At 36.0% G+C, this 23,237-nt stretch overlaps 1 protein-coding gene across 1 annotated transcript in view; it reads left to right on the top strand.

Annotated features, from left to right (window-relative positions):
- Positions 1-7,343: 7,343 nt before the first annotated feature.
- LOC128855862 (uncharacterized) overlaps positions 7,344-23,237 on the top strand; it is a 29,056-nt gene continuing 13,162 nt past the window's right edge. The window contains exon 1 of the mRNA XM_054091072.1: positions 7,344-7,481. The gene's annotated coding sequence lies outside the window, so the exon portion shown is untranslated. The remainder of the gene's footprint in view (positions 7,482-23,237) is intronic.

A 23,237-nucleotide genomic window follows, 5' to 3' on the forward strand; every position in this document is an offset into this window, starting at 1 on the left:
GACATATTCTTAAAGAATTACATATATTAACATTTTATGAAAAAAAAATTTTTTTTTCCGAAATTTTCCAGGTATCTGTCCCCTTGAGTGTTTCCAAACAAATATAATTTTTGCACCTCTTTTTCAGTGCTACCAACATATACCAGTCACTTCATCTATTCGCCACTTTTAGTACTAAAATGTACTATTTTACAATTAGAAATCTTAAGAGCACTGTCACAAAATTATTTGTGAAAATGTTTTGGGCCCGAAAAAAGTGATTCCTCGTATAAATATTGTGCATATTCCTTCCATTTCGCTAAAAATTCAACAAATATCGCTCCACAACCAGTGCATTCGCCTGAGTTAGCACCGTGTGACTTCTAATCAATATGGCGACGGTACCACTTTTGTGGTAGATCTACCACTTCCTTTTGCTAAAATGCACATCCACCACATTTACTGCTATAAACATCGAATCTACGAATACTAACAAAATTCATCTGTGATCAAATCCTAATAAAACGAATGTGTGAAAACACGAATACATTTGAGCTATCCATTGATTTCATCAAATTTTGTAAGATATTTAAAATGATTGATGGACAGTTTTTCATTATAAATAGTAATAGAAATTTGTATTTATAATGTTTTTAAATATTCCTATTAACAGGTGCAAAAAATAGGGTAAAGGTTGTGTTTTACTTTTAATGTGTACCTATGTAAGTCCCTTCTGTGTCGGAATAATAAGAAATGATAAAGTCATATATACACAACTAAGTTGGACAAGTTGGATATGATCATCTTTTGTGGTTTAGAAATAAAACATGACAGGTGTTTTAAATAAACCCCGTTTACATATGAAAATTTGTCCAAGTACATACCCGCGAGTATGACTATTATTTAAAATTTTCATGAAAAAATCTCAATATTTTTTGACAATCCTATGCGACAGGGGCATGTGAGTTTGCTTTTCTTTTAGGTAGGTAAAATGGTTGAAGTGCACCTGGCACTCTTTAAGTAGCACTAGAGCGCCGTTTTGATGCCATTATGAGACTTCCAACAGGTAGATATCTACAGCTAGCTAGAGCTGTTGATATAATGGAGAAGATTGCTGGGATTTAGGTTGGTTAGGTTAGGTCAAGCCCAGACATTTACAAAGAAAGTGGCCAACAGTCTCCTTCTCTGAAAGGTCCCCACAGCTTCTACAATGGAAGTTAAATGATAACCCTAGCTTTTCCGTGTGTGTGCCAATCGTCCAGTTGGAAATTGAATGGCGAGGAGTCCAAAGAACTTTCTGAGTGCTCCGTATATTGTATTGAGGCCAAAGGGTTTTCTAAAAAGCACATGAACAAATGAAGCTCCATCTTTTCTGTGCTTTCCTCAGAAATAATTTGTGCAGTTCCCCTTTAACAACTGCCAAGGGGATGCCGATGAACGGGTAAGAGGTCTCTGAGGCCAATTCAGTCCTTTCCTGCCAAGCTCATCAGCAATTTCATTTCCCTGGAACACAGATTAGAGAAATGTTACTTGCACACCCAAGATTGCTTTTCTTTTACATTGGTCGTAAATTTTATAGTATTATTGCAACATCTTGTATATGGTATGTACACTAGGTTGGATACATTTTTATTGAGTATTTTTTTCTCAACATACTTCCTAGCATATTCGGATTCTATGTACATGCAAGAAAAAAGGCTATTAGAGCATAGCTCTAAAGTCAATTTTGAGCCCTCTAAATTTTAAAAGAAACCGTCTTTAATTATTACGGAAATTGAGAGGACGTTCGTCAATGAAGATCGAAAGTAGAAAAAATAAAGGCGCTGTTGAAAGTTAAAGGGATCTAGAACAAAAATAATAGTAACTATACTTTTAGTTCTAAAAAAAAAATTAATGATTGAAAAAAAAAAATGAAAAATAATTTTTTGAACTTTTAAAATTAAAATTTTTGGCTTCTTACCACGAATTATTTTTAATTTTTATTATATAAATTACAATATTAAAAAATTTCATACGCATATGTCATTTGCTTTGTGGCGCCATTACGAGGGTCTTTAAATAAAAAAAAGGTATCAAAAATAAATTCTTCGTGCCAAAAAATCCAAAAACGAGACGGAAAGCGTACTGGACATCCGCATCAATAAATAACACTAATTTTTATAGCTAATTTTTGTCAGAAACAAAATAATAATCCTTAATAAATATAAGAAGAAGAAGAAAAAAATCCCCAATCACAAGTTTGTATTTTTTTCATAATTTTTTACTAAATAAAAAAGAATGATTTCGACTTTGGCATCGGAGAAAATAAGAGGTATGTACATACAGAAAGTGGCGCAAAATTAATCACCCATTTCTTTTTTTGTTTTTGAATAACTTTTTACTAAGTAAAAGAAAATATTTTGAGTTGGGTATTGGCTGAACATTAAAAGTGCATACACAAGGTGGCGCAAAATTAATCATCGAATTTCGGTTTTGCATAACTTTTTTTATTAAATGAAAAAAATTATTTTGGCTTTGGTATTGGCTAAAACTGAATAGTAAGTACACAAGGTGGCGCATAATCAATCATTCAAATTCGGTTTTGAATAATTTTTTTACTAAATAAAGAATTTAAGTAATGGAAATGTTTATTTTGACCTTTACGTGCTTCATTGCTTGTCTGCTTGTATAATAATTTTGTATCTCTAATTTGCCCAATGGCCGACACTTCGACCTAAAAGATCTCTTGTGCCCCCGCTTTTGTGTACGGCAGTTGTCTAGTTCAAAAGTGATTAATTTTGCACCACCTTGTATGATACTTTGGTGAATATATTCAATTAAGTTCATACGAATTAGAAGAGGTTTCTTATAAAATTTCTCGAGGCTCGAAATAGACTTTAGAGCTATGCGCTGATAGATTTTTTTCCTTAAAATTGCATGTAGAATCCGAATCTGTTAGGAACGATGTTGAAAAATAAATGACCCACCCTAATATGCTTTTTTTAAAATTTGTCCACGCTCGAAATAGACTTTAGAGCTATGCTCTCATCATCATTATCATCATCACTCCATCGTCTCCGTTGCGGAGCATAGGGCCAAAGTAAAATTTTTCCACTTTGTGCCATTCGCGGATATATTTTTCACTTGCTACCGGGTCATAGTTTTGTCAACGGGTTTGTATTGCTCTTCGATGCAGCGTCGCCAAGAGCCCTAGGTATGCCTCTTCTGCGCTGTCCTTGGGGGTTCCAGTTCAGCGCTTGTCTGCTGATTTCAGTGCCACCTTTCCGTAAGGTATGGCCAAGTCATCTCCATTTACGTTCTCTTATTTCAGTTGCGATTGGTTTTTGATGGCATCGTCGAAGCAATACGGTGTTAGATAGCCAGTTGTATGGCTATCAGATACGTAGAATGCGTCTCAAGCAGCGGTTCACGAACACTTGAAGCTTCTGTACAATTTCCGAAGACATACCATGTTTCACAGGCACAGAGCAGAACTGATTTAACATTCCAGTTGAAAATCCGTATTTTTGTTGCAATGTACATTTGCTTGGACTGCCACACCGGACGAAGACTTGCAAATTCACCTCTTGCTTTTCGAAATCTTGTAGATACATGCTTTTTGCATTCGCTTTCCGCAGTCAATTGGCTTCGAATGTATTGAAAAACGTTTACATTTTCAATATTTTCCTCTCCGATATTGTAGAATGCATCGTTCGGGTGTACTGCCAACGTATCGATCATATAGCTACTCTGCGCATCATCGTCGAGCAAACAAACGAGATGCACGAATCGTTATACAACGAAAGGGAGTTCCTGACAACAATGCCGCCTTAATAAAGGTGCAATACGAAGCCTTCGAATGCGAATGCTATCCAAACCGACGCTGGCGTAAGACAGGGCTGCATTTTGTCGCCGCTTCTTTCCCTTGTTGTCATCGATGAGATACTAACTACATCAATCGACGATGCAGGAAAAAGAGGAATGCTATGGCAACCGATTTCAATGGAACATCTCGAAGACCTAGATTTTGCTGATGACATCGTTCTATTCTCTCAACGCTAGTCGAATATGCAAAGCAAGTTGAATGAAGAGTTATGCTCTAGTGAAATTTTTTTAATAGAATTCCTGTAAAATCCCAAGCGGCTAGGAACGATGTTTGAAAAAAATTGGCTCAACCTAATGTGCATATGCATATTCAATATCTCTAAATAAAATCTATCCCTTTACATTCTCCAAAAACCATTACGACTAAATATTTAATTCATAATAAAAATTATCCAAAATTTCATAATGACATATTAATTCATAGCAGATTTCAGATTTATATAGAAATTAAAATGAAAATGAAAATTCGCCAGCAGCAACAACATTACTTTCAGCATCACGGGTATGTTCCATTCATTATCCCCTTGCACAGCAGTTTATTCAATTAGAGCTCAACATCTTACTGGCCACACGCGCGCTACTTTACTCAGCTTACAACAGCTTTAAGAGCGCGAACACTACACTTTGTTGTTGGCACTTTTTGTTTTGCTTTTGTTTTTGTTTTTACCTATGCTTTTTTTGATTTATGTTTTGCTTCAATCATTCGGGCTTTTGCTATTGTTGTTATTGTGTTAACTCCATTTAGTTTAAGGTAGAGTCCGAATAGTACGAGATTTTGGATTTCGATGTGAAGTGGTAAATGTCACAATTGCGCAACAATGAGTAACTTCAGCAGAGATCTCAAGCTGCGCTACAATTGAGGTAAACTACCTAACTGATGCTGCTGCCGTTGTTTCGTGGAGCTTTTTTCACAATGGCTCCGAAATATGGCTTTTGCATATTTACCAGGCACACATGAAAACAACAACAACAAAAAAGCGCATGCATGTTAATACATATACATACATATGCAAGTATACTTATACATATACATATACATATAACATACATACCAGTACTTGCTCGTAAGTTCCCTGCAGCGCAATACACTAGTACTGAACTGGTGTGCATGTAATGACTTTAGAACCGTGACTAGTATGCGCGCCTTCTTATTCCCACATAAACAACTGGTGATTTTACACAGAGATGTACCACGGACTGCACTTCACTGCATACCTTTTAGTAACTACAATAGTTAAAAACTCTACAGCAGAGATCCACGAGGGGGGTTCAGTAAGTAGCCCTGTTACAAATGAAGACACCACTTTTTCAAAAAAAATTTTTTTTATTTTTCAACATAGTCCCCTTTTGGAAAGCTACACTTACTTCTCCCAACGCTCCAGCCATTTTTGTATCCCCTCCAACAAATAGGATTTGTCGAACTCTTCAAAAAATGCCACTGTCTCGGCGATGACTTGAAATTTGAAAAGGTCGAGCCAAAGAGCACCAGGAGATTTGGTGGCTCCTAAAACACTCAGGCTAAAGAGCCCATTGTATTTAAAGCTCTGGAAAGAGGGTAGATGGTCAAGGAGGGAAGGAGAAAAGTATCAGAGAAAGAGATAGGAAAGAATAGAGACAGAGATAGAGATAGTTAGTCCTGTGAGAATTTCCCCGATTCTTTGGCAAATCTGTAAATATCCCCCCGTTTTAGAGAACGAATTTAACTTACCCGTTTGAACTAATTTTTCTCCCGCGAGCCAAGAAAAAGTCGCAGGGAGCCAGACCGTGTGAAGGGTGCTGCAGCAATTCAGAACGCAATTCATGCAGTTTGGCTGCGACAACTCAATTTTCTGTGAAAGGAGTTGTTGTTGTTGTTGTTGTTGTTGTAGCAGCATAAATATTCCCCCTGCATACACGAGGAATGCTGCTGAAGTGACAGTCCTTGGCCGGATATAAATCCGGGTCTTCCAGTTACGTAGAACCGACTGTCGTGGGAACGAAAGGAGTCCAATAACTCACTGTAGTACTGTCCAGTAATCGTTCTTCCTTTTTCTAAAAAATCCTTAAGGATAACGCCACTTACATCCCAAAAAGTCGTCGCCATAACATTTCTGACCGATGGAACTGTCTCCGCCTTCTTTGCAGTAGATTTACCGAGAGAAATACATTCGGCTCGTGCATGATGTGCAAGAGGGCTGATTGTTCGTGCTTACTTTCCAACTTTTGCACTGTCGAACTAAAGGCAATATGGATAACCAAGCTCAGTTTTTATTGGGATGATACAATCAGAAGGTATTAAGGCATCTGATAAACTTCCTTACCTAGCTAAGGACCAACTGAGAATGCTTACTGACATTCTCACAGGTCACTGTAGATTACGCAGCCTGCGTGCAAATGGCCAAAATATGATCCACTGCAAGAGTCCAACATTTGCTGTTTCGTGCACGGAGATTCAAACCTACGTTCTCCCGAATGCTAGTTACGCACCAATTCATTCGGCTACGGTGGCTAGAATAGAATAGAATGGAACAACTGGAGGCTTTCACTTCAACTTAATGGTGTTTTGTGCTATTTAATCATTACTGTACCTCATTCAAACCCACTTTCCTAAGAAAACCTAAGATGGTAATGTGTTGGGCTGAGTATTTGTGGCTTTCTTCTTACGTATCAATTTTTTTTCTAATAGCGGTCGCCGCTCCGTAGGCAACGGCAAACCTCCGGGTGTATTTCTGCCATGAAAAAGCTCCTCATAAAAAACTATTTACCAATCTGAGTCGGCTGAAAACTGTAGGTCCCTCCATTTGTGGAACAACAAATTTCAATACGCACACCACAAATAGGAGGAGAAGTCTTGGCGAAACACCTAACAGAAGTGTACGCGCCAGTTATTAATTTTTATTTATTTTCTTCTAAAGACAGCTGTCGCTTTCCACCAAATGAGTCTCAAAGTGGTTTGTAAACTGGTGAAATCGTACCAGTTCTACAACGGAAAATTAGTGCACCTACCCTCAAGTAGTTTCACTGCTGGGTGAATGCTTCATTGCAAAGTTGGGATTTGTACGTTTCGTACTTTAGAGATATTTGCAGAGCGGTCCGCTGCACGTTAGCGGCTAAAACTTGACAATGGCGATGCAGTGAGTAAGCCATGCGCAGCTGCCACTGTAAGCAGTTTGTAAGCCACGGCAACATTGTATCCATACGCCTGCTGACTTCCTCGCCGCTTGGCGCTCCAAAGCTTTTACGTGTGTGCTGTTTGCGCCTGGCATAACGTCGCCTTCGTATTACAATCACTCAGTGAGTCAGTCAGTTAGCCCGTCAGGCAGTTAGTCAGTTAGTTTGTCCGTTAACCACTCAGTCAATTGTCTCAGCCAAGTTTTTACTCATGCAAGTCGGTTATGTATGCATATTGTTGTTGTTGTTGCTGGTGTTGCCTTTCCGTGCACTGCTTAGCGCCATCGCTGCTGCTTTACTTGGCTGGCAAGCGTTTTCAATTTCGTTCAGTTGCTTTTCGGTTCGTGAAGTGATCTGCCGCATACCAAAAACGCCTCTACTGCACATTTTCAAGCAGCCGCCTGACAAACAACTAAACTTTTAGGTCTCCTGCTTCAGCAACGTTCACATAAATTATTGGCAAAATTAATAAAATTGCAACGAGAAAAGTGAGTGGATATTAGAAATGAAATAGGTGTTACATATATAATTTTTTTTTCAAACTAATTCATACTTGGTGAAAATTGTAATGGAAAAATATATGAATCTGAAGATTTCAAAAAACCTTATAAGGAAAATTAAAGTGAAAAAAATGTTATCTACAAAATTAGTCGGACTTTAAAAAAATGTTAAATATTAGCTGAGTGTTAAATGTTGATTATTGGTTGATTATTTATTAAAATAAGATTAACCAAAAACTCGAAATTTTAATATATTAATTTATAAATGTATAAAAAATGTTATGAAAAAAGTACAAAATAATATTATAAATGGACACATCACACCTACATATTTGCATTTTCTATATGTGTATGTGCATATGTGTGTAGGTATGTATGTATTTTCCAACAATAAAATATGTGAAAAAATAAAATAAAAAATTACATAAAAATTCCTAAAAATAGTAAAAAATTAGCTTTGGTGTTAAAAATTCACTAACACACATATGGCATGTTTTTGTTGTAGGAAAATACATACATACATAAATGAACTGAGAATAGGCTATTGATATTACATAAATAAAAATTGATAATCCTGGCTCATCCATTACTTATGGAAACGATATCCATTTCATTTGTGCGGCATAAATTGAATATGGATTGGGGGCCGATAGCCTTTGCTGCTAGTTGCCTAAATTGATTAATATAATAATCATTTATAATTTTTTTTCTTGCAAATAAACGGATAAATATTCATCTTCATACAGGGTGGGCCAAATAAGACCTATTAATGTGAAACACAAATAACTTTTGGATTAATTATTTATTTTGGTTAATTGTTTTTATACATTCAATATATTTTATGGAAATTATGTATGAAATATTACATCAGACAAAGGTAGGTAGGTAGGTAGGGTGGCTGTCATAAGACACACAGACACACTTAGACCTTTCGTAGGTCCATTGTGATACCACTGTAGCTTATCCTTACTCTACGTGTTCCTTTTCAAACCATCCGGTTGCTTTAATAAACGAGAAATCATCGTTAGTTTAAGATGCGCTATATCCGCTACATCCTTTAAAAATGCAGGATCAAGAGTGCGCAGCCGCCTCAAAGCTAAGCTTTCACACTCACATAAAAGGAGTCTGACTGTTTCCTCTTCTTCTGTATTGAGATAGCTTCTACAGGAATCGAAGTACGGGAGTCCTAACCTTCTAGCGTGGCTGCCTATTAAACAATGACCAGTTAATACACCTATCATCAAGATCTTCGATCGACCGCTGTTCCAGTTCGGCCATGTCTGTCTGCTTAGTTCGCATGTTGTGAGGTTTTGCCAGCTTGTATTTACCTTTTTGATGGTTTCCCTGTCTATAAGTAATTTACAAGTGGCTATGGGCATGGTTATCAGCGCATTATCCGGTTCGATATCCATCGTTGTACCGGTTCGTGCAAGTTCATCCGCCTTGCAGTTTCCTGCAATGTTCCTGTGGCCTGGTACCCAGATAAGGTGCATCTTGTAGCACTTAGATACGTCCTCTAGTAGTTTAAAACATTCTAGAACTGTTTTTGACGAGTGCGTTTTTGATTCAATCGCTTTTATTGCTGTTTGACTGTAAATGAAGACTTCATTTGTGGATAATACTCTCGTTTCTATTTCTTTAAGTCCCTCTTTTAAGGCAGTGACTTCCGCCTGAAATACACTGCAATGATCAGGTAAGCGAAATGATTGGCATACTCCGAGTTACTACTACATCAGACAAATGTCCACCATTTTTCTCGATACAAAGATTGGCTCTTTTTAACGCGTTTTCCATTACACCACATAATGTTTCTGGTTGAAGGCTCAGTATTTCGTCTCAAATATTTTGCTACAGCTGTCTAATAATCTCTGGTTTATTAAGATACACTTTGTCTTTTAAATACCCCATAAAAAGAAGTCGGGCGCAGTCAAATCTGGCGAACGAGGTGGCCAAGGAAATCTGAATTTTTGGAAATCAGACGTTCGCCAAAAATTTCACGCAGCAGGTCCATAGTTTCCCCAGCAGTGTGCGCAGTTGCTCCATCTTGTTGAAACCACAAATTATAATACTGCTCCGTTTTTCAATCAATGTTCTGTAAGAAGCTCCCGAAATCGATCCGTCGTTTCATCCTCATTTTCGAAGAAATATGGACCGATAACTCTAGTGGCCATAACACCGCACCAAACAGTACATTTAGATGGGTGCAACTGATGTTGGTGTGTTGCCCTTGGATTGTCAAAGCCCCACAATCTACAGTTTTGTTTGTTGACATAACCATTTAAATGGAAATGCGCTTCCCCCGACATCAAAACATTATTTAAAAAATCAATTTGTGTGGGTAATTGTGTAAAACGAATAGCGTATTGTAGTCGTTGGTGGTCTTGTGGTAGCAGTGCTTGCACAATTTGAATTTTGAGTGGGTGCATCTTAAGATCCAACTCTAAAATTCTACGCAATGTCGTTCTGGAAATGCCCAATTGGCTGGAACGAAGGCGAGTTGAGACAGATGGATCATCTACAACACTCTGCCGCACAGTTTTCACGTGGTCTTCAGTGCGAATATTTCGATGGACACTTCGTCCAAGACGGTCGGCCTCTGAACCCAGTTCCTCAAAACGACCAACCAAACTCCTAATCATAAAGGCTGTGGGAGCTGATCTGAAATTAAATTGGTCGTTGACAAGTATAGAAAAACTCGATCATTTTATGTTATATTATAAATGTTGTACTGTAGGGTTCCATAATAAATTTCCAACAATTCAATTATAACCAACAAAAAGAGAAAAATAAATATGTCAAAAAATAAAAAAATGATTTGTGCTTAACATTAGTAGGTCTTATTTGTCCCAGCCTGTATTTTAAGATTAAGCGAATTTGATTCGTCACTTCTCGCTTTGTTTGGGCTTTGCTCACTACTTGGTGAATAAATTTGCACGCGTTTTAGTTTCTTTTCTCATGTAAAGGCCAAAAAAGTGATATTTTGAAATTATTGTATGGGGAACCCCCCAGGGGAGTTCCAGGGGGTGTGCCACTGGCATGGGTGGATCGGCCGTCCAAAGTTAGTGGGGGTCGGTCATACATTTGGACTCGATTGGAGCAATCTGAATGGGTCAAAGTGGGATTTTTCAAAATTTGCCCCTACCCAAAAGTTCGAACCAAATTGAGGGACATCAGAATTCGTTTTAGAGGTATGGTTCCTTCGGCAAAGTTTCTTATTTTGATCTCTAGAATACGATTTTAACAGAGCAATGAGCGATTTTTAAATCGAGCCGCCCTAATGTATATGCGTTTATCAAACAAAAAATTTGGTTTACTTTTCATAGAACAAATATACATTTTTTTAGCATTCATGGCTTATACTTTATTTCATAGGAATAAAGTTAAACTATTTTTTTTTAACGTTCAACAGCAAGAATATCGAGTTTAAAAGTAAATATTATTTGTTTATAACTGTCTATCCACTTTCGCTTGATATCCATAAGATTATCATAGATTAAATGTAACTATTTAAAACTATTTACTGAAAATTTAGTCCTTTGAACGTTTAAAACTCTTTAAAAAATTTAATTTAAAAGAAAATGAAAAACTGAGCGCACCGCTTTACTGTACAAAATGCATAGTTTCACGTGCATATACAATTTTTCATGGATAACTTTTAATGTCGCACAGTGTTGTTGTTGTTGTTGTTTTTGAAGTGGTTGAATATTTCAACTGATATACTCCTCATTAGTGACCAGCACCGTTTTACTACCACTGTCTCGTGTGATGATGTCTCTTTTTGATTTTTGTTTTGTGTGTTTCCAAGTCAGATCCATTTAGTGAGGCCCAAGTATAACAGCAAATCCTTTATCTCGATGCCTGAGATCTCCTTAATTTGCTGTTGGAAAGGCACACCGAAGGAGCGGAGTCGTGCCCTGGCTAGCCCCGGACATTCACATAAATAGTGGAAAAGACTTTCCTTCGCCCCTTCCGCTTGACAGCTTCTGCAGATGGGATTCAAGGGGAGGTTGAGTCTGGCAGCATACTTCCCTACTTTCCAATGACCTGTAAGGGTTGCAGTGATGCGTGACACATTTGGTCAAGAACATCCTAACAGATGTCCCTTGGATTTTGTACGACGGTCATGTGTTTTTAGTTGTAATACATGTAGTTATTTGCTTCCATCTTCTTTCGCCTAAAGCATGATAGTGTGAAGCAATGGATGCTTTTATTGTGTTGAGTGGGGTGGAGACTGCCACCGCCTCTGCTATTTCTAGTGTCGAACCTTTTCTTGCTAGCTCATCCGCTATCTCATTACCCCGTATGTTCCTAATGACCGGGAACCCATTTCGGAGTGATTTCAAGCCAATTGCTAAACAATTCCAGCTCCTTTCTACACTGTAAGACCAGTTTCGATGAAATGGAGTTGGAGTCTAAGGCCTTTATAGCTGCTTGACTGTCTAAAAAGATAGCTACTATTGCACCAACTTCCTTATAGAGTTTTAATGATTTGCATGCTTCTCTGATCGCTAAAAGTTCGGCCTGGAACACGCTGGCATAGTCAGGAAGACGAATTGACTGAGATAGGTTGAGTGGTTCCGAATGGAAGCCAGCTCCCACACTACAGTTAATCGCACAGTGTAGTGCCTTATTTAATTTCTCAATTTCTTTATTTCGAAGCTTTCTCAATCAGCAGACTAAGATTCTTTGATCTCACATGCTGACGATTGCTTGATATTGATATCGGGCAATATCATCGATGACTTGTGTTAACAAATGAACCATTACTTTTCAAGACTTTCCCGCTTCTTCACTGCAAAGAACCTCCAACTTTACCCTGCAGAACTTACGGTGACCATATTTATACAGCGACCTCATCTGAGCGACTGACGTCAAACTAAAACTGATAGTTAAAGTTACTGGATATAACGTGCGATAATTTGCTTTTTCACATGGCGCACACCACCGCGATTGCCACTAAAGTGCAAAATCGTAACAAGGTACTCAAGTCGCTAGCCGATAGCACTTGAGGCAAAGGCAAAGCACCGATGCAGGCGACATTTGAGGCAATCGGCCGGCTGATTATAAATTATATAGTGCTTATCTTGGATGGCTTGATACGCAGTTGGCGAAGTTCCAAACCTGCCAAAATACAGCACTCAAATTGGCTACGGGATATCTGCTGATATTTCTCATTCAACATTCCACACAGTGAGGCATGTAAGCAGCTCGTGCTACAGCCTCCTGAGTGCTATCGTAGCAATCACACTCGTACTTACTTGGTGAAGGTTGAGCCACCTTGTAAGTATGTTAGAGGACATCTATATGACTTAACTGACGAGGTAGATGACTACACTCAACAATGAATGAACCTCCCAGTATCCAAACAGGCTATAAACGATATTCTTCGGGAGTCCCTAACCATCTCTATGAACTCAAGCTCGCCGAATGTCGTCGCTGAAGTCCAACCATCACTAATTGCCGACGAAGAGCTGCTGCTGTCTCATGAGACCCACGTTACTTTGCACAATTAAATTTCAAATACTGTAGATGGTCAAACTTCTGCCTATCCAAAATCAACTCTGACATGCTCAATATAGGTATCTATGTCCGGCAAGTGAAGGTACTCCACACGACACTAATCACCTATTCAAGTGCTTCCTAAAACTTACTCTCACTCTTTCACATCTCCTTTTCCTCTGGACACTTCACGTCGACACAGTATGGGCCTCTTCTATTCGCCACTTCTCGGCTCACTCGGCGAAAAATTTGTGAAAGCAACAACAAAGTTATCGAGCAAGATTTGTCGCTAGCGAGTGTGGGTATACGTCATAAAACTGTTATAACTCACTATTTTTCAAACAAATGTAATTTTAGGCAGCTCTATTCCAGTGCTCCCAATATATGTTTAGTTATACCAGTCGCTTCATTTATTCGCCACTTTGTAACGCTTGGTGAAAAGAAAAGGCCTTATTTTTAATTAGTCAACGCTGAAATGAGATTGACGAGGACAACCGATAGACTTCATCGCGATCAGCCACGGTTAACACAGGAGAATCCAATGCCGAATATCCTGTATAAAGTGGATGACCCTAACGCATAATATTGATACAGCAGATCTTTTTTTAGATGTTTTTTGGCGTTAGAAATACGCATTTCCTATTTTGCCTATCGAGAGGTGAACGCCATTTGCCTGCCGGTTGCAGCAGCTATCGCTCCTGCAAAAAAAAACCAAAATTAGTTCGGACCTGCAATCAAATTACTATATTTATAAAAATTTTATTGAAACTTTACGTAATTTTTAATCGCAATTAATATTTTAAAAATACTTTATGAAATAATTAAAAAAATTGCATCGCTTCTTCTGATTAAAATTAAAAGTGAATTGACGCAACCACTAAATAAAATGCCTAATCAGTTGAGAAAGTTTTGTTGTTGTTTATTTTTTATACGACTGCCTTTTTTTTTTTTTTTGTTTTATTCGACTTGCGCGTGTGGCAGCAAACGCTAATTGCAACAAACAGCTAAGTGAATACCATCAAAGCTGCAGCAACAACAATTGCACAAATTGAAAGGGTGCGAAAGCAACGCAATGCCACCAGCACGCCATAAATCTGACACCTCGCTGATGAACCTTTGCTGGGATAAGAAAGCCAAACAAAAAACAATAACAAGTACGAGTACAACAACACTAAGTACCTACTCATAAGTAGCTGTGGCATAGAAGACTAGAAGAAAGGCGAAGACAATGCAGACTATTTGACTGTGACACCATAGCTCAGAAAAAAAAGTAACAAAAAAACGATGCTCAACAATCAGCGCAAGTAATGCGGCAGCGGGAAAAGTATTTTTAAGATTTTCACTTTCATTCGGTTCAAGTGGCAGTGCCTGCTGATGCTGAGGCATTTATTGTTTTTTTTTTGCTCCTTCTTTTTTTTTTTGTCTATTATTGTCTTAATGCTGTTGTTTATTTGCATTATTTTGTTATTTTTGTTTTGGTATTTTTTTTTTTTTTTTGTTTTTCGTAAACCACAAACGCAACTTTAATTAACTAAAACAAAAAGCTGCGGGAGATAAAGAAACCATTTCACTTAATTGAAAGTTTATTAAAAATGCGAGTAGGAAAATTATTATTAACACAATTAAAATGAGCAATGACTACAATGACAACAACAAATAAATACATCCATGTGTGAATAACTTGGCAAATGCTAAAGTTTTGCAAATAATGCAAAAGAAGTGCAAAAACAAAGTGAACTTTAAGTTTATTAGAGTGCAAGTCACTGGAGTCAACGCAGCCTAGGGTGGCCCACGACTTTATGAGAACGGCAACAGTGATGCGCACAAATAACAAGTAATCTTACATCTGACTTTGATAAGACTTTTGCCGTGTAGGAGATTTCCATACAAGTAATTATGGGACAAACGCTCATCACAGTTTTTGTTTTTAAAGATTTTTTTAAATTTTCATTTAGATGATTTTTATTGATTCGATTTTTTTATTTGATGTAAAAAAAGTCTCGGGCTTTAAAATTCTTTTTTCTTTGCAGAATTTTTAATTTTTATTTAGAATAAAATTCATTTCCTACTGTTTTTATTTAAGGGGCAGATAACTATAAACAGCCATATTTTCCGTGATTTTCATTAAAATTATTTAAAATGAAGAAGTCAATATATTTTTTTCAAAATTGGCATACAGTTTATTTATACATTAAAATTTAATTAAAAACTTTTTTTATTTTAATCATTTAAAATGGCGGATGCACACTCAATTCTTCCAGGAAGGTCGCAGCGGGGCTTCTTAATCGGCGGGCATTGTAGTATCCGCGTCAGTGACCTGAATACAAAAACCAAAGATTGTTTTGTTTATTAATGTCATAATTTCTATATGAATTAAACAAAAATAAGGAAAAAAATCGCGGAATAAAATGCTTAAAAAAATTGAATTTCGGGGCGAATTTTCCTACTATTTTTGCTTCGAAAAAATCATTTTTTCGAAAAATTTTCGAACACATGGAAAGTAATATCATAAAAAAGTTGTGTGCAACATTTCAGGGAGATCGGTCAATTTTCGAGTTATCGTATACGCCAATTCCAGAAATACAGTTTTGAGAAAAACGCGTATCCATGAAAATTCATCTTCTCCCAGCGCTCGAACGCAAACAATAGAGTCGTCACGGTTGACGATCTATAATATAAGAAATACTTAAATTTACGTTCTACAAATTTGTTGACATATTCTTAAAGGATTATATTAACATTTTATGAAAAAACAAAAATTTTTTTTAGAAGTTTTACAGGTATATGTTCCCTTAATGACAAAAATTCTTAGTCTTTAAAATTTATTATTGTTTATTTTTTTTAATATTTCAGATTTATTATTTAGGTTAAAACTTATTTTCTATTGTTTTTATTTAATGAAAGAATTCTCATGTTTTAAAATTAATTTTTTTCTTTGAAGATTTCCGAATTTATTAAGAGTAAAAGTCATTTCCTAATGGTTTTATTTAATGAACAAAACTTTCGGGCTACAATTTTTTTTCTTGGAAGATTTCAGAACTTTTATTAAGAATAAAATTTATTTGCTATTGTTTTTATTTGATAAAAGAGTTCTCAGGTTTTAAAATAATATTTTTTTTTTATTGAAGATTTCAGAATTTTTTTTGAATAAAAATGTTCGATCTTTAAAATTTTTTTTTTTTTTCTGTGAAGATTTTAGAATTTTTCTTTTATCTTTTTTCTTTGAAGATTTTAGAATTTTTATTTAAAATAAAATAATTTCCTATTATTTTTATTTGATGAAAATGAAAAAAAATCTCCGGCTTAAACATTTGTTTTCTTTGAATATTTCAAAATTTTTTTAAAATAAAATTTATTTGCTATTATTTTTATTTGATGGAAAAAATTAACTGGCTTTATATGTATATGTTTTTTTTTTGTTCCTTCAAGATTTTAGAATTTTTGTTAAAAATAAAATTTATTTGCTATTATTTTTATTTGACGGAAAAAATTAACTGGCTTTATACGTATATGTTTTTTGTTTTGTTCCTTCAAGATTTTAGAATTTTTGTTAAAAATAAAATTTATTTGCTATTGTTTTTATTTAATGAAAATAATTTTGAAGCTTTAAAATAACGAGAGAAAAAAACACATTTTTTATTTACCAAATCTATTTATGAATCGCTCTTAAGAACGGAAGGAAAATATTCAGGCTTTAAAATATACAAAAAAGAAAAATTAATCAATTTTTGTCGGCAAGTAATTTTGGCCACCGTAGCCAAATGGGTTGGTGCATGACTACCATTCGGGAGTGCGTAGGCCGAGTCTCCGTGTATGAAACAGCAAAGGGTTAAAAAAAGTTTTTTTCTAAAAGCGGTTGCCCCTCGACAGGCAATGGCAAACCTCCGAGTGTATTTCTGCCATGAAAAAAAATTCTCATAAAAAACCATCTGCCGTTCGAAGTCGGTTTGAAACTGTAGATGCCATCATTCGTGAAACAACATCAATACGCACACCAAAAATTAGAGAAGGAGAAAATATCCTTCGGTTTGAAAGAGCGAATTTTACTCAATCCAAAATTCGTACCCTTGCTCTAGCAAATGTAATACACTCACACAGAAAATTCTCAGTGCTATCCGGCTCCTCTAAACACGACTTGCAAATCCAGCTTCAATGATTCCAATGGTGGTCATATGCTGACTCCATGGGTTGTGTCCTGTAAAAAGACCGGCCACCTTTCGAACGTCTTTTCTACCAAGTTTTAGAAGAAAGTTCTATAGTTTTCTGTTTCGGATTGTCAAAAAACACTTTGTTGCTCTGCTACGTTCTATTGAGAATACCGTCTTTTTCCGAAAATAAGACACTGTCTTACCGATCTTATCGGTCCAAAATACGCGCTAGGGCTTATTTTCAGGGGAGAGCATAAATAAAAGAATATTTTTATATTTTTTTTTTACACAGAATACATTTTTATTTATTCAATTAAAGTCATGTCAGCTTCTTCTGGAACATTGTCATAAATAAAATTCTGAATTATATTCTGATTTTCTTCTAAATCATGTTGAATCATTGGTCCAACAGTGGTGGCAGCATAAAATCAAACCACTTTTCTATAACTACTTGGGTTCACCAGGCCTTTTCATTTTCAAGGTCATAAATTCCTTAATTCAATCTGGTATTTGTTACCTTTAGTGATGGCGACACTTTCTTGCCATTTAGATGAAGCGCCAAAATATAGGTAAGACGTGCACTATCGTAACAGGTAGAAGGAACGTAAATTGACGAAGAAGCCTTGTGGTAAATTGTCCTCTGAGATCTTTAGCCTAGAAATACCGCGGTCTCATTCATAAAAATCATGTTGGAAGTTTTCGAAGAATCGATGCCATCAACAAAAAGTTTAGACGCAAGCGCACGCTTAACAACTTTATTGTCTTCCAGCTTAAACAAGGTTGTTGATCTCCTTAGACAGTGTGACGATGCTTTAAATTCTTATGTGGGTATATCAGAGTCAATTGCTGTTTCAAGCGCAAATTTTTGAATATCAGCCCTGCGCACAATTAGAGCCATTGCTCTCCTGTCTGCAATCCACTTCCAGATGCAATCTTCCAACTCATAAAATACGCGGCTGTCTACCTGATCCAACTCTGCGTTTTTTCTCATTTCCTTGGTCCACCAGTTGACACCGGTAATCGTGGTCTGCACCCCATTTACGAACCATACGGAGATCCAGCATCTTCTCTTTACAGAATGCTACAAGATTTACAATCTTGGAGTCTTCCATGGTTCCGTTTTTGTACTCGACGAAATAGCTCTCTCGTTTTGAACTCATTTTAAATGAATTCTTTTTGTCACATTATTTTAACTAGGGATTATTTTCGGGGGTAGTCTTATTTTACAAAAAGTTTCGAAAATCACGATAGGGCTTATTTTCGGAAAAAGAAGGTTTTGTTGCTGTTGTGAAAAGTGTTGCTGAGCATCGATATCTCGACGTTCTCAACAATTAGCCATTCAAGAATGGACTGCTTAGGGGATTTTATTAGTGCTCATGGGCAGCATTTAAATGATATATGTAATTTCTCATATGAACTTATATTTGTTAAGAGACGAAAACATTGTTAATAGTGAAAACTGAAAGAACCCAAACTTGTACATTTTTTATTTTAAAACAACATTTAGGTGCGTCTATTGAAAGACCCTTTACTTATGTATGTATGCATATCTAATTTTTTTTAGAACAATTTTTTTTCATTTTCCCTATTTACAAAAGTATACTAAGTATTTATAGAAAATATAAAAAATGATCACGCTTTAATTAGTATAAAAAAGAAAAAGCAATAAACTCTTAGGCATCAAATAATTTTTCCTATTTTTTTATAAAAATTAAAAAAGTCCTCGGGCTTAAAAATATTGAAAAAAAAGTTCGAATACAAACCCTATACAAATTTGTTTACTACCAGAAATAAAAATTGCTTGATGCCCCATTTCACCAATCAAATTCAAAATTTGAATAGACCAGCAACAAATCAAAGAATGAATTCGCCTTGTTTCATTCTGCGTTGACAGCCTCATGGACACGGCGAAAGGAAAAGAAAAACAAATCAGCTGATTTACTAATACAACCTTTAAGAGGTTAGGGATAGTTAGAGACCCGAAAAAATGATGATTTTTAATAATTTTTTTTTTTTGCTGGTCAATTGCTTTATTTTACAAAAATAAAAATATATCATTAATACATCATATTTCGACTTGTCTTTAGCAAAATTCCAAAAAAGAAGCTTTACTAATTGTAAAAGTTATCGCTGTTTGTGTGGAGCCCGTTTCTCCAGACGTTTTTTGCGGTGATCATCACAATTCGTTAGAGATTCATCAAAAGTCAATCGGACAAGAGAAATTTGTTTTATTAATCGATAATCTTGTGTCTGATAGAAGCTTTTTTTCAAAATTAGGAAATATTTTTCAGATTTTCAACAAAAAAAAAACAAAAACCGACAATTAATTGTTTAAAAAAAATCGAAGTTTTTCAAGAAAAAAACTTTCGATCAGGCACGAGTTTTTTATATTTTTCAAAAGCAGTATAAATTTTAGTGAAATCAAACAAGCGGTTTTTAAGTTGGAGTGATCACAAGTTCACAAAACATAGTTTTGAGAAAATCGCATTTAAAATTTTGCTATCGATACCGGAGCGCCCGAGCGCCCTTTGTTAATCGTTGAATAACTCGAAAAGTATTTTTCGGATTCACTTCAAATTTTCACACAATATTTTTAAGATTATGCTTTAAGAAAATGCAGTAAAAAATATATCCAATTTTTTTTAAATTCTGACTACCCCTAACCCCTTAATAGATTCGCATTGTTAAAAAATTTTAAATTGTACAATTTCAATACGACATTTTTCTGTTTTAAATTTTAACAGTCTGATAAATTTAAATTAAAATTTAGGCAATTGATTGGCGAAAACGGGCATCAGATCATCAATGAGTTTTATTCGCCTTTAAAAATGTATAAAAAAAGGAAGTAATCAACTTTTAAACATAAAAATATTTTCCCTATTTTTTATAAAAAATTAAAAAGATTTGTGATTCAGAATATTTAAAAGGTTAATAAGTTCAAAAATTATAATTATAAAAATGTTGTCTTTAAAACATATAAAAAAGTAAAGAGTTTTTAAATATGAAGTAAGTTATTTTTAGTATTGTTTTTGTTTTTTTGTTGTAATTTCTTGATATATTGGGTTGTACGGAAAGTAATTTCGTTTTTTTTTTTTGTGGTGAAAATGAAAGACGATATTTGTATAATGAATAAATCTTTAATTAAATTATATATTGACCATTCTGATCCAACACCTTTTGCCATCTTTCTGGCCATGATTTCACACTCATACAATTTTGTGTCTTTGCTGGCAAAAAACTGATTCAGGTGATTTTTGACGTGTTCATTTGAGGTAAAGGTTTTACCGTCCAATATTTTTTGCAGTGACCGGACCAAATAATAACAGAACGGGCCAGGTCTGGAGAATATGGTGGGTGTGGCAGTACATTTCATCCAAGCTGTAAACGCTTTTGGCGAGTGACCAAACTTGTATGAGATCTCGCATTATCATGGTCGAATACTACACGTTTTCTTTTGATTAATTCTAACCTTTTCTGTTGAAATGCTTCATTCTGTTTGTCCAGTTGATAACAGTAGATTTCTGAATTATTTGCTCTGTTATCCGGTAAAAGCTCAAAAAAGGGACTCCTTTAAAATCCCACCAAACAGACAGCATCACCTTTTTTTAAAGGATATCGGCTTTTGGAATGCTTTGAGCCGGTTCACCTTTCTATTCCATCATCTCGTGCATTTGTCATTGTTATATACAACCCATTTTTCGTCCCTAGTAATGATGCGCTTCAAAAATGGATCATTTTTGTGACGTTTGAGGAGTGAAGCACAGACCTCGACGCGACGACACAAATTTCTCTCCGTGAGAGCATGGGGAATTCATATATCGAGCTTCGAGGTAAAACCCAGGCTTTTTAGGTGGTTATAAACAGTTGAATTCGATAAATTTACCCTCTCACCGATCTCACGTGTTGTTAATCGCCGGTTTGCATCAACGAATGCCTTTTTCGCGCCTTTATCAGCTTCCACCGGCCTTCCAGAACGTGGTGCATTTTCGACATCAAAATTGTCAGATCGAAATTTTGCAAACCAGTTCTGGCACTGGCATATTGTCAACACATCTTTTTTATACACATCGGTTAATTTCTTTCTGACTTGAACAGCATTTTAACCTTTCTATAGTAAAAAAGTAAAATATGACGAAAATGCTGTTCATTGACTCCATATTTAAAAGGGCGCCGACCAAAAACTACTGCGTAAAATCAATTGAACTTACATGAATCACACACCAGCTGTCAAAACATATAATGACAATGCGACTTAAGTCTGAAGTTAGCCGTGAAAAAATACAATTAAATCCTCCCTCGGGAAAAAGCGATATTACTTTCCGAACAACCGAATATTTAAAAAACAAAAATTAGTAAGTAATAAATTTTTACATTATTTAAAAATAATAGACTAAATGGTCTTTCAAGAGTCGCGCCTGGATATTGTTTTTCAATATTAACTTTAACTTCAATATCAACTTTTATCTCAAATAGTTGTTGAAATCTTATAAAGCGTGGTTAAGAGTCAAGGGCCGGTGTTGATTTTGAATAAAATACAATTTTTTTAAGAAATTATTGTCATTTTTCTTTATTATGATAATATTAGTTTATCTCAATTATGTATAGAACAAAATATCGGTCAAATCGCTGCCGCGGCCTCGGCGGCACACCTTCATCCGATGGTCCAAATTTTCAATGACTCTGAGGCATAATTGAGGTACTATGCCGTTAATGTGCCGAATTATCTCATCCTTTAGCTCTTGAATTGTTGCTGGCTTATCGACGTACACCTTTTCTTTCAAATAGCCCCAAAGAAAGAAGTCCCACGGTGTCAAATCACATGATCTTGGCGGCCAATTGACATCGCCGCGACGTGAGATTATTCGGCCATCAGATTTTTCGCGCAAAAGAGCCATTGTTTCGTTAGCTGTGTGACAAGTGGCAGCGTCCTGTTGAAACCACATATCGTTCACATCCATATCTTCCAATTCGGGCCATAAAAAGTTAGTTATCATCTCACGATAGCGAACACTATTCACAGTAACTGCCTGATCGGCCTCATTTTGAAAAAAAATACGGCCCAATGATGCCGTCGGCCCATAAATTGCACCAAACAATCACTCTTTGTGGGTGCATTGGTTTTTCGGCAATCACTCTTGGATTATCATTCGCCGAAATGCGACAATTCTAATTATAGACGAATCCGCTGAGGTGAAAATGTGCCTCATCCCTGAAGATGATTTTCTTCGAAAATTGGTCATTCACTGTTGCCATTCACCATTTCCTGCCACCATTCTGTCCATTGACGACGCTTGAAATTGTCAAGAGACTTTAGTTCTTGAGTCAATTGCCCCTTGAGAGCGTGTAAATGCAAGTCTTTATGCATGATGTTCATCAACGACGAGCGTGAGAGGTGCAATTGTTGGGCACGACGACGAGTTGAGGTGGACGGCTCTTCAACCACACTATCGCGAAGAGCAGCAATATTTTCTGCAGTACGAGCTGTACGAGCATGCACTGGTGTTTTTACATCTCCTACAGACCCGGTTTGCTCAAACTTTTGCACAATTTTTTCGATTGTACGCACATTTGGATGATTAAATTGACCGAAAAAATCACGAAGTGCGCGATATGCATTTTGATTTGAACGCCCGTTTTCATAATAAGCCTGAATAACTTCAACGCGTTGCTCGATTGTGTATCTTTCCATGGTTCAAATTGAGTTAGTCTGAAATTGAAAAATCTCAAATGAAATGTAGAAAAAATGTTGACGTTTAGGTGTGGTTCACATTCAATACCGGCCCTTAAAATTTAACAACTCTTTACAAAGTTTGTATGTTCTCTAATTCGGGGTGTAAAGGAAATTAGTTGGTTATTTTGAGAATAACAAGGAAAAGGTTTAAAGATTTACTAATCGTTGGTGATAAATTGGCGTTGTATAAGCTTTAAACATTTGTTCAAACAGCTGATCGTGTAAGTGGCTAAGTAGCGCTAAACTTACGTGCACCCATAAATGTGTGTATGTATGTATGTATGTATATACGTACTGTAGATGATGACTGTCTGCCAGCAACCGCAGCACGCCAAAGCCCACGACAATAGCAAATCACGACCATGT

The sequence above is a fragment of the Anastrepha ludens genome, chromosome 2, assembly GCF_028408465.1.
Source record: "Anastrepha ludens isolate Willacy chromosome 2, idAnaLude1.1, whole genome shotgun sequence".
NCBI classification, from domain to species: domain Eukaryota; kingdom Metazoa; phylum Arthropoda; class Insecta; order Diptera; family Tephritidae; genus Anastrepha; species Anastrepha ludens.